Source organism: Nelumbo lutea, chromosome 3, assembly GCF_056320005.1.
Source record: "Nelumbo lutea isolate HS-2025 chromosome 3, American lotus-T2T, whole genome shotgun sequence".
Classification (NCBI taxonomy): Eukaryota; Viridiplantae; Streptophyta; class Magnoliopsida; order Proteales; family Nelumbonaceae; genus Nelumbo; species Nelumbo lutea.
Genome location: NC_142686.1, coordinates 2,257,971 through 2,270,014, shown reverse-complemented (window position 1 = coordinate 2,270,014; position 12,044 = coordinate 2,257,971). Strand labels below are relative to the sequence as shown.

Genomic DNA, 12,044 nt, shown 5'->3' with positions numbered 1-12,044 from the left:
TTTCATACCTCACAGCCTGTCTTGAACTTGAATCCTGCTCAGATAGCTTTAATCAAGTAATTCATCCTCAAATCAATAAGAGAACCCTTCGACTTCGATGGTGGACAAATTGCAAATTGAAAAAGTAGCATTGCCATGACCACATATATGATCAATAATATGTTAATTACTTCTGGACTAAATTTCCAGCCCAGTGTAATCTCAAAAAATAAACAGCACCAAAACTATCGGCGCCTTCTTGAATCATTTTGCTTACAATCTCTGTTTCTTCCTCTTGAAACAAGCCAATATTAGAAAGTTGTTTGCTTGACATTGCATAGTAATTATTTCATGGCTAATAATTAATATAGCATCCACCTCTGTAAGTTGGAGTCCTTATTGATAATGTCGAAACAAAACTCACCACAATACAAACAAAGTACGACTCGCTATCATATCAGACTTGATGAAATATAGTGGACCAAGTCCTTGTTTGCACAAGCAATGCATATTGCAACACATTTCGATTCAATAAAGCAATAGATCTGCTTTAGCAAGTAAAAGTGCCAATATTAACACATCCCACATGCCAATACCATCCATCTACTACTGAAAATACAGCAATTTAGATTGATCTACAATTATTATTTAATTCGGCAACTCCTTAAACACCCATTTATAGTACTAGTGAGAAGAAGCAAGAGATCGACATACCAAATACAGCAAGCTCACTTGCAAAATTAGGCGAACTAGATAAGCTCTTTACCCCTATAAACTCGCCCGAACTGGGTGCCGGTGCAGGTGCCTGAGCAACATCTGGGGGCGATTGGGTGCTTGGTGAAGGAAAAAATGTTGATATATTTGGGGCTAGACCAGGTAAAACAGCAGGAGAAGTGGAGATGGTGCTTAGAGCAGGCACATTCTCTGAAAATAATGCACCCAGGTTCATGAAGGAGATCGCCATGGAAAACAGTAAGATAGCAGAAAACTTGATCCCAGTAGCCATGGGGACTTGGGGAGCGACCCAATCGATTAGGATTAGGTGATCAACATAAAATTTAATTTATAGCTACACGACTAGGTGGACTGTTGGCTAAGGTAGATTTTTATTTGTCTGTAGCAAAATCACGAGATTGACAGTCCTCCTATCATGTGGTTTATTTGTTTAATCTTTCCTTCTCGTGCTCTTTGCTTTGTCGTTTACAGGTGAATAAAGGTTCTCTTTTTTTATTTTTCAAATTTTGAATTGCAGCTAAATGAGCAGTGATGGATGACGGCTGAAGCTGAAGAGTTCAAATCAGCCCCCCACAAGATAGTATCCCACAGCACATCCCCGCCGTGCATTAGAAACATCTCCCGGTGATAATATCAGAAATTAATGATGAAAAATCATTGGGAAATGTTTACAATACATGGCAAAGATGTTCTGTAAGACATTGTGGAAAACTTATCTTGTGGGGAGCTGATTTCAACTCGAAACTGAAAGCTGATGAGGATATACTTAGGCCCTTCTACGGCTGAACTGTTAAAAGTTAGAACAGGAAATTAGTTTACTGTATCTGAGATGCTGAAACTTTGTTCTTTGAACTTTGAAATACGGATTCCGCCTTCCATAATCGTTAGAAGTTGAACGTTGAAACCCACGAGAAAATTGAAATTGGTTGGTAGCCAAGTCTCGAGCCATCAAATGATCAAGTGAACGGCTTTGGTGCGTGTGCAGGTACCAATCCTGATGCCTGAAACCGAACCGACCTGATCAGTTTTTGAAATATTCAAACCGAAATCAAATCAATGCAAAGTTAATCGCGGTTTGGTCTTTTGGTTTTTTTATGCACTTATAGAAAAACTAAAAGTCGGTGGTTGCTATCGGTGTCGGACTAGTTGGTGCCGGTGGTTGCTGTCAAATATCGCTTGAAATGAGAGTTTGAGAGGTGGTGCTTGGCGGAGATGTAGAGAGGAGAGGTAAGAGAGAGAGAAGAGAGATGCAAAGATCAGAGATGATATTGGACCGTTGGTGCTTACTTGACGGCAAGGCGGAAACCGGCGTTGCCGCTTGGTGCAGTCGTGTTCGTGGTTGGTGCGGGCCGCACGGCCGTCTGGAGTGGGGAATACAAAGAGTTGAAGAAGAAGAGTAAGAGAAATGAGAGTGAGAGAGTGAGAGAGATAAAATAGAAAACTGAGAGATTGAGAGGGAGAAAAGAGAAAAGACAGAGAGTCTAACACTGGCAGTTTGGGGAAAAGACAAAAGAGAAAACCGATAAAGACTGGTGCAGACTGCCGAACTTTCAATCGAAAGGTTCAAATTTCAAAGAGAAAGGCTGAAAGTCTCTCAAACTGTCGAACTCTTTTATTCGATTTTCAAAAAAAATAAAAAATATAATATAATATATATAATATTATATAAATATATGTTACTATATATATATATATATATTGGTTGGATTGGTTAACCGCCATTTTTTTAAATGGTTAGTCAAAACCGAACTGAAACTATCAATTTTTGAAAAATATCGATCTGAAACCGAATCGATCGGTTCGATTAACCGATTTTTTTGTTCGGTTTTAGTTGGTTTTTTCGATCGGTTTAGTTTTTTGGTTCTTTTTGCACACCCCTAGTTATAACCTTCTCTCCCTCATTTACTACCTCTGCCTCGTAGGGGTGTCCATGAAAAACCGAAAAAACCTAAAGCCGAGCCAAGAAAACCAAACCAAAAAATGCGGTTAATCGAACTGATCGGATCAGTTTTGTTTTGGTATTTTTGAAAAATCAAAGGACCAGTTCGGTTTTCAATTAACCTACAAAAAATGGTGGTTAATCGAGCTAACCAGTATATATATTTATACGTATATTATATATATCACATATTTTCTCTATATTATATATAAATAAATATTCATTATATATAAATATATACATATATTATATTTATAAATATATTATATATTTTTATAATATTTATAAATATATTATATATTTTTATAATATTTATAATATATTATATATCATTTATTATTTATAATATAATATTATACATATATTTATATAATATATTATAAATATAAAAAACTAAAAATCGAAGAACCGAACTAATCAAAAACCAAAAACGGTAGAGCAATTAACTGATGGTACCGGTTTGGTATTGATTTGGAGAAATGGAAAAATCAGTGATACCAATTCGGTTTGCAAAAATTGCCCTTGGTTTGGTTAACCGAATCGTGCACACCCCTACTACTTGGGGTAGACCCTAGATACAAATTCTGCTGCTCTCAGGAATTTCATGCTCAGATTGCTTGTGTTTGGTTTGAAGGGAAAAGTAGGGAAAGGAAATAAAAGGTAGGGAAACCTTTACAATTTACAAATCTTGTGTGGTTTCCCTACCTTTTTCCTTCAAAGGTTAGTTGTTTTTTTATTTTTATTTCTAATGAGGGGCATTTTGGTCACCCCACACAATTATAGACACGTGGACGCTGGTGATAATGCAACGTCCAGCATAGCGAAGCAGCTCGCCAAAGTGACACCAGGTGTGCAACCGAGCTAGGGCGAGCTCAACCAGTTGACAACAACAGCTACCCCACACAGTTACAAACACAAGGAAGTTGTCAGCGACGCAGCGTCCAACTCAGCAAGACAACTTGACAAATCGACATGTGGCAATTGACATCAAGTGCACGGCCGAGCTGGTGTGAGCTCGGCTCGCTGACAGCAATAGCTCGCCCCGGAAACGTCCCGCACGCCTTGCCCGCTTAAACACCATTACCACAACTATAGGAACATCTCATCGAATCGTAGGGCTATTCATAAGAAGGCCCAACCCGACCAACTTGAACAGACCCAACTTGACTCGGCTGGGTTTTCATCTGCACCAGTCGGTTTCGAGTTGTACAAATTCATAAACCGATGGTTCGGGTTGATTTTGGTTTTCTTGTGTGAAAACCAAAACCAACCCAAATCGAACTGACTTAGTTCCTACTTAACTAAAAACTGAAATATTTGAAAATATATATTCCAATATATTTGTATGTATATTTTTGTTATATATATATATATATATATATATATATATATATATATATATATATATATATATATATATATATATATATTTCTAAAATACATATTTCAATTTTAAATAAATTTCCAGAAAACTATGCGGCCATGGGGGGCATGGATGAACTTAGAGCCGAAACTGATCCAAACCGACCCAACCCGACTTAAACCGACCCGGTCGGTTTTGTTTAACACTGGGTCAGTTTTGGTTTCCGTCTCAGGTAGCCCGACCAGGTCGGGTCGGTTGGAAAAACCTTAGTAAACTGACCCAACCCGACCCGTGAACAACCCTATTGAACCGTATGTCGTAGGACTCACGAGCGACCTGTAACTGTCGCGCAAATCTAGCAATTGACACCTTAATGCGCATGAAAATAAGGAAACAACTCCACAAAGAGCTCAAGACAGTTACCTGAGTCCAAGAGATTACTCCTGATACTTTCAAGCTTAGCCAGCCAACATTCTTAGAGATTACTTTCAAGCTCCCTTACATTCTTAGAGATTACTCCTACACATTCGCTGACTTAAGCATCGGAGTGCCCTCCCCGGGTAAAAGCTACCCGGGCACTCTCACCTTCTTCTCTTTTTACAGTTGACTTCAGCTCGGATACCCAGCTCGCAGCTCGTTCACGCAGCTCATCCACACAGCTCAGCCTAGTCAGAGAGAAACGAAACTTCTAGAGAACTCAGGAGCAAGGTTCAAAATATCGATAAGTCGGGCAGTATCAGTAGTTTTTTTAGTTTTTTTTTCAAATCCGGTTTAGAGCGACCGGTTTAAGGTCCGCTCACCCCCTAAACTAGTCAAAACCCCGATACACCCTCTACAGGGCCGTATCGGAAAGCTCTCGATACGATAAGTAGTAGCCTGTATCGATATTTTGAACCTTGCTAAGGAGCGTGTCAAACATTGTTGACAAATAGGGATGTCAACGGGTCGGGTTTGGCACGGGTTTGCCTCAACCCGAACCCGATCCCGATCCCGACCCGCCTTAAAATACATAAGTTTCAAACTAAAAACGATTCTACAGCATCAGTACCAAACAAAACTAGTGTTGTTTTCCCAAAAAACAACAGCCTTTGTGGTAGCACCATTTCCAAATAAAAAATAAGTACCGTTTTTGGAAAACGATGCTTACAACTCACACATGCCCAAAACGCTGTAGTGTTCCCAGCACCGATGCCAAACACCTACTAAGATTATATTTTTCTTTTAAGATTTATGTAAAGTCCATGAAAACATTATTTTCCTCAATTAACTTTTTCACTTGGGAGGAAAGTTGCCAACACTTTAATGAGACAAATTTTCCCTTTTTAATAATAGCCATGTATGGTTAAAACGGCCATTGTCTTATTTACCTAGGAAATAAAAGAACATGAGTAAAATGCAATTTTCGAGATCAATATTTCCTAAGAAACACTTAGGCAGTATTTGGAACCGTGGGCGTTTATTTAATAAATACTGCCACATAGGCACCACTTCAGCATTTAGCCATCATGCTGATCCATACGCATAAAGACTTGCAAAAGCAAGCCTTGATTTATGTGCAATTTTTCAGATAAGTATTCCCTGAATGGATAAGCATTTATTCACTGTTTTACTAACATGGTGCCTAATGACGCCTAATTATCAATAAACAGTTTTATTGTTATTTTTCTCGATTTTACAAACAAATCAAATACAAAGATTTAGTGAATAAACGAAAACTATCAGATAAATCATTTTCCCTTAAGCACTTTTTATAAAAGAAGCACCCATTCTATGCATTACAGAAACATGTGCTTCCATTTGGAATTTTACATGTGTTTTACTGTTATTTCATACAGTATCTCTTATTTTGCAGTAGATGCTAGATAGTGAGGAAAAAATGTTTGATCCACCGGACTGTTACCTAAACAGTGCTTGTTTCATTAAATGTGATTTTTGAATCAGACTGTGCAAAGCCGGTTTTGTCATGCTGTAAAACTGTTCCTGATACCCAGATATCGTTTTTTTGCTGTCGAGACATTAAGGAAGCAGCCGTGAGAAAGAAATTATAATTTCAAGCTTTGTTCGAGGTTTAGCAATGGAAGTGGCTCATGAAAAAAAAAAAACAGTGGTTGTTTAAACTTTCACACAATTCTAAGCCAAATTTTAACATACTAAAGACAAAGCACCAATCCAGGGCTGGCTCGTTGGTGTGTTAGATGGGTTAAATCCCAGCATCGATGCGGATTCAAATCTCGCAATCCCGATTTTGGAGGAAAAGAAAAAGCGGGGATAGGGAAAAGTTATTGCCTTTTTAACCAAAAAGAAAAAGACAAAGCATGCTCCCGAGCTTGCATCTATTTAGCTATCTGAATTTGAGAATGACCCGAGGGTTGGACTATGTGTCAACCCATTGACCCGATTGTCAGGTCTAATTGGGATTATTTTTGATTTCATGTTTCAAATGTTTAAATATTATTTTTAATATTTTTGTTAATAAAATATTAATTATTTTACTTAATTTTTAAATTTTATAATTTTTTTATGTTTTTATCAATAAAATAATAATTTTAAATATTTAAAAATTATTTTTTATTATTTTACTATTGTTTTATAAAAAATTAATATTTATTAGTTAATATTAATTCATTGATGCATTTTTCAAAAAATTTGTCATATAAAATGCAAAAATTGGATATTTATGATTAACTGTATATATCATTCATAAAATGTATATGAGATACATGGAATAAAAAAAGAATGTCAATGCAAGTGCGGACTGGTCTAATCCACACAGTTTGTCCGTACTTCAAAATAGATGTGGACTGTGGTGTGGTGTGGATTGGCCTCTACCACAAGGTGTGGGGTGAATTGGTCCACACCCATGTCCACACCCATCAATTTCTCATCTACGCTACAAAACACCCCCTTTATGTCATATTCACTCTCTCCTTGGCAATGGGTGGGTACGGAATGGTTTTGTAAGCCAAGGAGAGTCATAGTATTCAAGGGTCTAGACCTAGGCTAAGCATCCCGACGCTTAAGTTAGTCGAGTAGAGAGTATTTAGAAAGCAAAGAGAGAGAGAGAGAGAGAGAGAGCTCTCATATGCATGATTTCACACGTATCTTATGAAGGTGTGATCCTTTTATACAAGCATCGGGGTCTGAGTGGCATATTCAACATATCTAGGAACAATAAGAATTATCAGCCTGTTAATTTTGGGGCACGTCATACCGGCATTGCAATGATCCTCATCTAGTTCCTCACGAAATAAATGGAACCAGGCTCATCACTACCAGGTGGGCGATGTGCCGTTGTGTGCCACGGAGGTGTCGAGGTGTCATAAAGCGGTTCAGACTTATCACATGACAGAGTATAACTAAAGGGCCAAATCACCCATCATATTGGATTTTCAAAATCCAAATCCTCTCAACATTTGAGGGTGGATGGATTGGACCTAATTTCCTACTATTTCCTGTTATATATAAACAATAAATAAGTAAAATAACATGAACAAGAATCAAAATTTTTAATTATCCTTTACATCAAATTTAAAATATTATTAAATTCAACACCTAATACATAAATTTATATACCTTCCAAGCCTAATACCATACCCTACCCATACCTGTATGAATTGTAAAATCCTAAAATCCATACCTGCCAAAATCTGTTTCTCAAGCAAAAGAAGGCGAGTAAGGGCTGCTCGGCTGGTACCCAACGGCAAGGCCCAATGATATCATGTAAACTTATTTAAGTTGCCCGCCTGAATCCGTTGCCAGCCAACAGGCCTTCCATCCAATGCTCTTTCTTCTCGACTCTTTGATAGTTGGTTACGGTTGATGCAAAAGCCCACGAACCAACCAAAGGTGGTTATGGGATCTCAGGGATGCGAGATCGGTTGTCATGTACGATGCCCCAACTTAAACTACAGCAGTTGCACAGCCAACGATGATTCCCCAATGTTTAGTACCTACCGGCTGAGACAAGAAACAAGGCTTTCCTCAAGAAGAAAAGCAAACTCAATAGACAAAGAAGAAGCAATCACAACACATTTAATTTAATCTCTCAACATCCAAATTTAATGGTTCCTGAAACTACTTACTCTGTCTAGATTGTTAAATACTTGTACTAAAACAATAACTGTAATGCTACTAAAAATCAAAAGAATCATTCCAATGGAAGATGCTCCAGCTCTAACAGCTTTTCCTTCTTTTTAGAGTTGGAAGATTGGAAAATATGTCGAATAGAAACACCTGGCGGGTGCAAAGTATTGCCAATTGCAAATTAAATAAAACCTACTGGTGTCCCAAAACTGGAATTCCTGAGCAACTACTGGTCCAAGACTCCCAAAGAAATTCCTTGGACAGCAAGGAAAATTAATGAGCTAATCAAGAGTACGGCAGATATATCCAATCAACCACTTGTAATAACATCAATCCTCACCAAGTACAGTAAGTGACCTCATTTATCCATCTCCCGGTTCCACTGGAGGATTTAGAGAAGCCTGAGATGTGCAGTATCATTGAGTCTATTTATCTGCCATCCTGTTGTTAATGAATGCTGCAATACCGTCACTGAAGAATCATCTATACAGATCTTAGTCGACATTTTTGGGCCACTTCCAAGGAGACCAGTGAGGAGACATTTAATTGGCACAGCATGGGTGAAAACACCAATGGATGTGTAGGAGGAAGAGGACTCATTTCTGACATCTGTTTCATGAAGTTGATCTGGATTTTTACCTTCCTGAGGAGAAAGCACATCCTCAACCTCATGATCTCCAGTTGTGGTCACAAACTGAACCTGGCTCTTACCAGATTTCTTTTTTGAAAGGCCCTGCCTGTGCCTGTGAAGCAAATCCCCATGTGGAGGTGGGGATACAGGTCCATCTTGGTACTGAACTGAATTGGCCGCAGCCTGAGAGTTATGGCTGGAAAAGCTCTTCATCTCATTCTGATGGAGCAACAAAACATCCCTTGTTCTCAGCTTTTCAGGAAGCTTGACTATACCATTAAAGAATTGGATCATCCTGAATTCCACCTGCCCAAGTGATTCTCCAGATGGTGCAGAGAAGTCAGACTGCAATTTATTAATTATATTCATAATTTCTGGAGTGTATATTTCTGAACACAGAGACCCCTCCCAATGGCCTTCACTCTTCTCAACAAGAGCATCTGATGACTGTATTTGTTCCTCTGCAAAATTCAATTCCTGTGGAATTTGGAGTGAACATCTTTTGGCTCAGTTAAACATCCGGTAGAGAAAAGAATTACAAATAATAAAATTCTACAGGTGTCTATTCTGAGAAAAGTTTTTTTTTATAATAAAACAAAACTTATTGAAAGGAATAATAAATACAAGGAAGGTATAATAAACCCGTAAACTTCGGAGGTACATTATGAATTTCGTATTGATCATAGCATCAAATGACTAATAGACTCTAGACAAGTAAACTGTATAGTTCATGATACTTCAATTTCAACATTAGCATTTACTTTGATTTGCAAATGATTCAATTTGAAAACAGACAGCATTTATTTTCTTCATTTGCAAAATCCTGGAGTTGGTTCAATAACCTTAAATACATATCTGTATGCTTTGTTATGTTCAAGCAGCCCAAGCACAACAATTGCAAATAACAGTCCATACAGTTACTCAAAATTACTAACTTCCTGAATGACCAAAGAAAATCTAAAACGGAGTAGTCACGAGAAACGGCAAAAAAGAAAGTACCTGGCAAACCAAAACCGCGGTCGCCTTCGCCCAGTCAAGCGGCGACAAATAGACAGCACTGAAGCGAACCCCGCGAGAATTAAGGAACACCGCCAAGGCCCTCGCCTGCCGCTTCCCATTCAGCATCAGGGATGCTTCTGGCCACCGTCCAGGAACCAAATCTGGCCTGAGATTCATACCACATTCGCCATGGTTGATCAAGAAGACCTCGGTAACAATATGATCATCGTTATCAAGGGCGTCCGATGAGCAAAACCTCGGTGGGGGCGGTGGTGGTGATGGCGGTGGCTCGAGAACGTTGTAAGGATCCATACCTTAATTGAGGGTCCGAGACGCGGAGTACCAACTGTGGACAACTGAGGACACGGGGGAGACGCGGACGCGTGACATGGGAGCATCTCCGGCTCTTGCTCCAAAACCTTCTTCATCAAAGGGTTCTCCAATTCTCTTTTATCTTTTTCGCCATTATTGTCCTCCTCCTCCTCCTCCTCCTCCTCCTCTTCTTCTTCTTGGACGGATTGAGAGGATCCCATCCTAGCTCATTTTCCTACTAAAACCACCAGATGAGAGGATCTAGGGCTGTTGAAGTAGCATCTGATTCATGAGATCGATGGGCTTATCTGCATAAAACATCTAATCTAGTCTGAATTGCAGGGAAAGGAAGGTAACCTGCAAGGCTGCAGTGCAACGAACTACGGCTTCGGAATCTAGGAGTACAAATCCTGATGAGAGGAAGATCTGGGGTTGGTTTTCAGGAATTCGGACCTGATGACCACAAAACATCGCTAGCCACACATCGGGAACTTCCCCAATGAATGACAACAGAAAATACAAGTGATGTTCCTGATGTGCGGCTGCGTGGATGTAACCAGAGATGTGTTGTACCAGTGGATCCGAACTCGGTTTTCACTTTGTGGTTTATTTGTACCATGCCTGATATTATGATTTGGGCAATCCAAATCCTGGCTCTATCTGTTTCTTATCGATGGAGTGAGATAATGGATCTGCATCAAACATTGATTTGAGCACAGCCAAATTTTTGATAGGGAGGGCTCCAAACCAAAGACAGCCTAAATTGGTGATGGGATCTCCTCCTCACAATAGGCGCTGATGATGCGCGATCCGGCCGGTCTTATCTGTCAACGACCTTGCTTCTGAATTGAATAACAGGAAACCTAAAACGGACGAGATGAGGAAGCTATGGGGGGGAACCCGGTGTAACGGCTCCGAAGCTTAAGTTAGAATCATTCAAAAGCAAGATAAAACCAGATAGCGCAAAGTTTGCATACCCTGTTTGTTGGGGGCAAGGGGCTCTTATAATCACTTCACGCACTCGCTCCGAGGCCCTTGTCAGGTCGGGTATGATTACCCTTGCGCTTGTCAATTCGGCCGTCGTCCTTTCTGCTGGGACAGAGCCGTCACTGCCTAACCGTCTCTCTAACTGGAGATGGCGGTGTCAGTGGCGGTGGCAGGTGGTCGTTTAGAGTGCGGCCGCCAAGCGTCAGATCCCAAGTCAGTCAGGTGCGGTGCCCTCGGGCACGGACTTCCTCAGTGTCAGGCATGGTACGACTTGTTTGGTTTTGGTGCCCAGAAGGTGATGCGGAGTGGTGAGCGAGGCGAAGTCTTGAGTTCGGAGGTATCTATAGGGCAGGTCAATTCGGCGAGGTGTATCCCGAACTGTTACAAGGTTGGCCAGTTCGGCGAGGTATACCCCGAGATGTTACAAGGTTGGCCAGTTCGGCGAGGTGTATCCCGAACTGTTACAAGGTTGGCCAGTTCGGCGAGGTATATCCCGAGCTGTTGCGAGGTTGGCCGGTTCGGATTACTTTCTGGTTTTGGGCCAATGGTGAGTTCGGGCCCCCAGTAGGGAGTTCGGTCCGCTGGTGTCCCCTTGGTGTTCACGCCTTAGGCTTGCTTTTTTGTCGAGCTGTTGTTTTTGCCACGTGTCGCATAACTGTGAGGTCGGGCCAAATCTTCCTTCATCAATTGCCTCCCACTCCTTGTGCCAAGGGTCTTGCCCTTGTGCAGGGAGTTTCGCGAGGTTATAGGTGGATTTGTCCCGTCCCTCGAATCTTAACTGCGCAAGTTGCTTTTGCCAGGGTTCTTCGGTTACTGAGAAGGCGGGAAACGTGCCTACTACTCATAAATGTTGATAGTTGTGACCGCGCGTTTTGAATTTCAAAAATTTGCGCCGCTGGGATGTGACAGCGGGTCATTCAAACTTGAAAAAAACGTGCCACTACTGTACGTGCGCGGGCAGCTGTTAGGGAGACGTGCGGCGCAGTTGGCGCGACGTCGGTTTCAAGAAGACGTGC

At 40.5% G+C, this 12,044-nt stretch overlaps 1 pseudogene across 1 annotated transcript; it reads right to left on the bottom strand.

Annotated features, from left to right (window-relative positions):
- Positions 1-7,493: 7,493 nt before the first annotated feature.
- LOC148862347 (uncharacterized) lies at positions 7,494-10,402 on the bottom strand (annotated as a pseudogene). The gene is made up of 2 exons (XR_016110549.1): positions 9,730-10,402; positions 7,494-9,207 (listed from the first exon to the last, which is right to left on the bottom strand). The product of XR_016110549.1 is annotated as an uncharacterized LOC148862347 (transcript).
- Between the last annotated feature and the right edge of the window lie 1,642 nt (positions 10,403-12,044).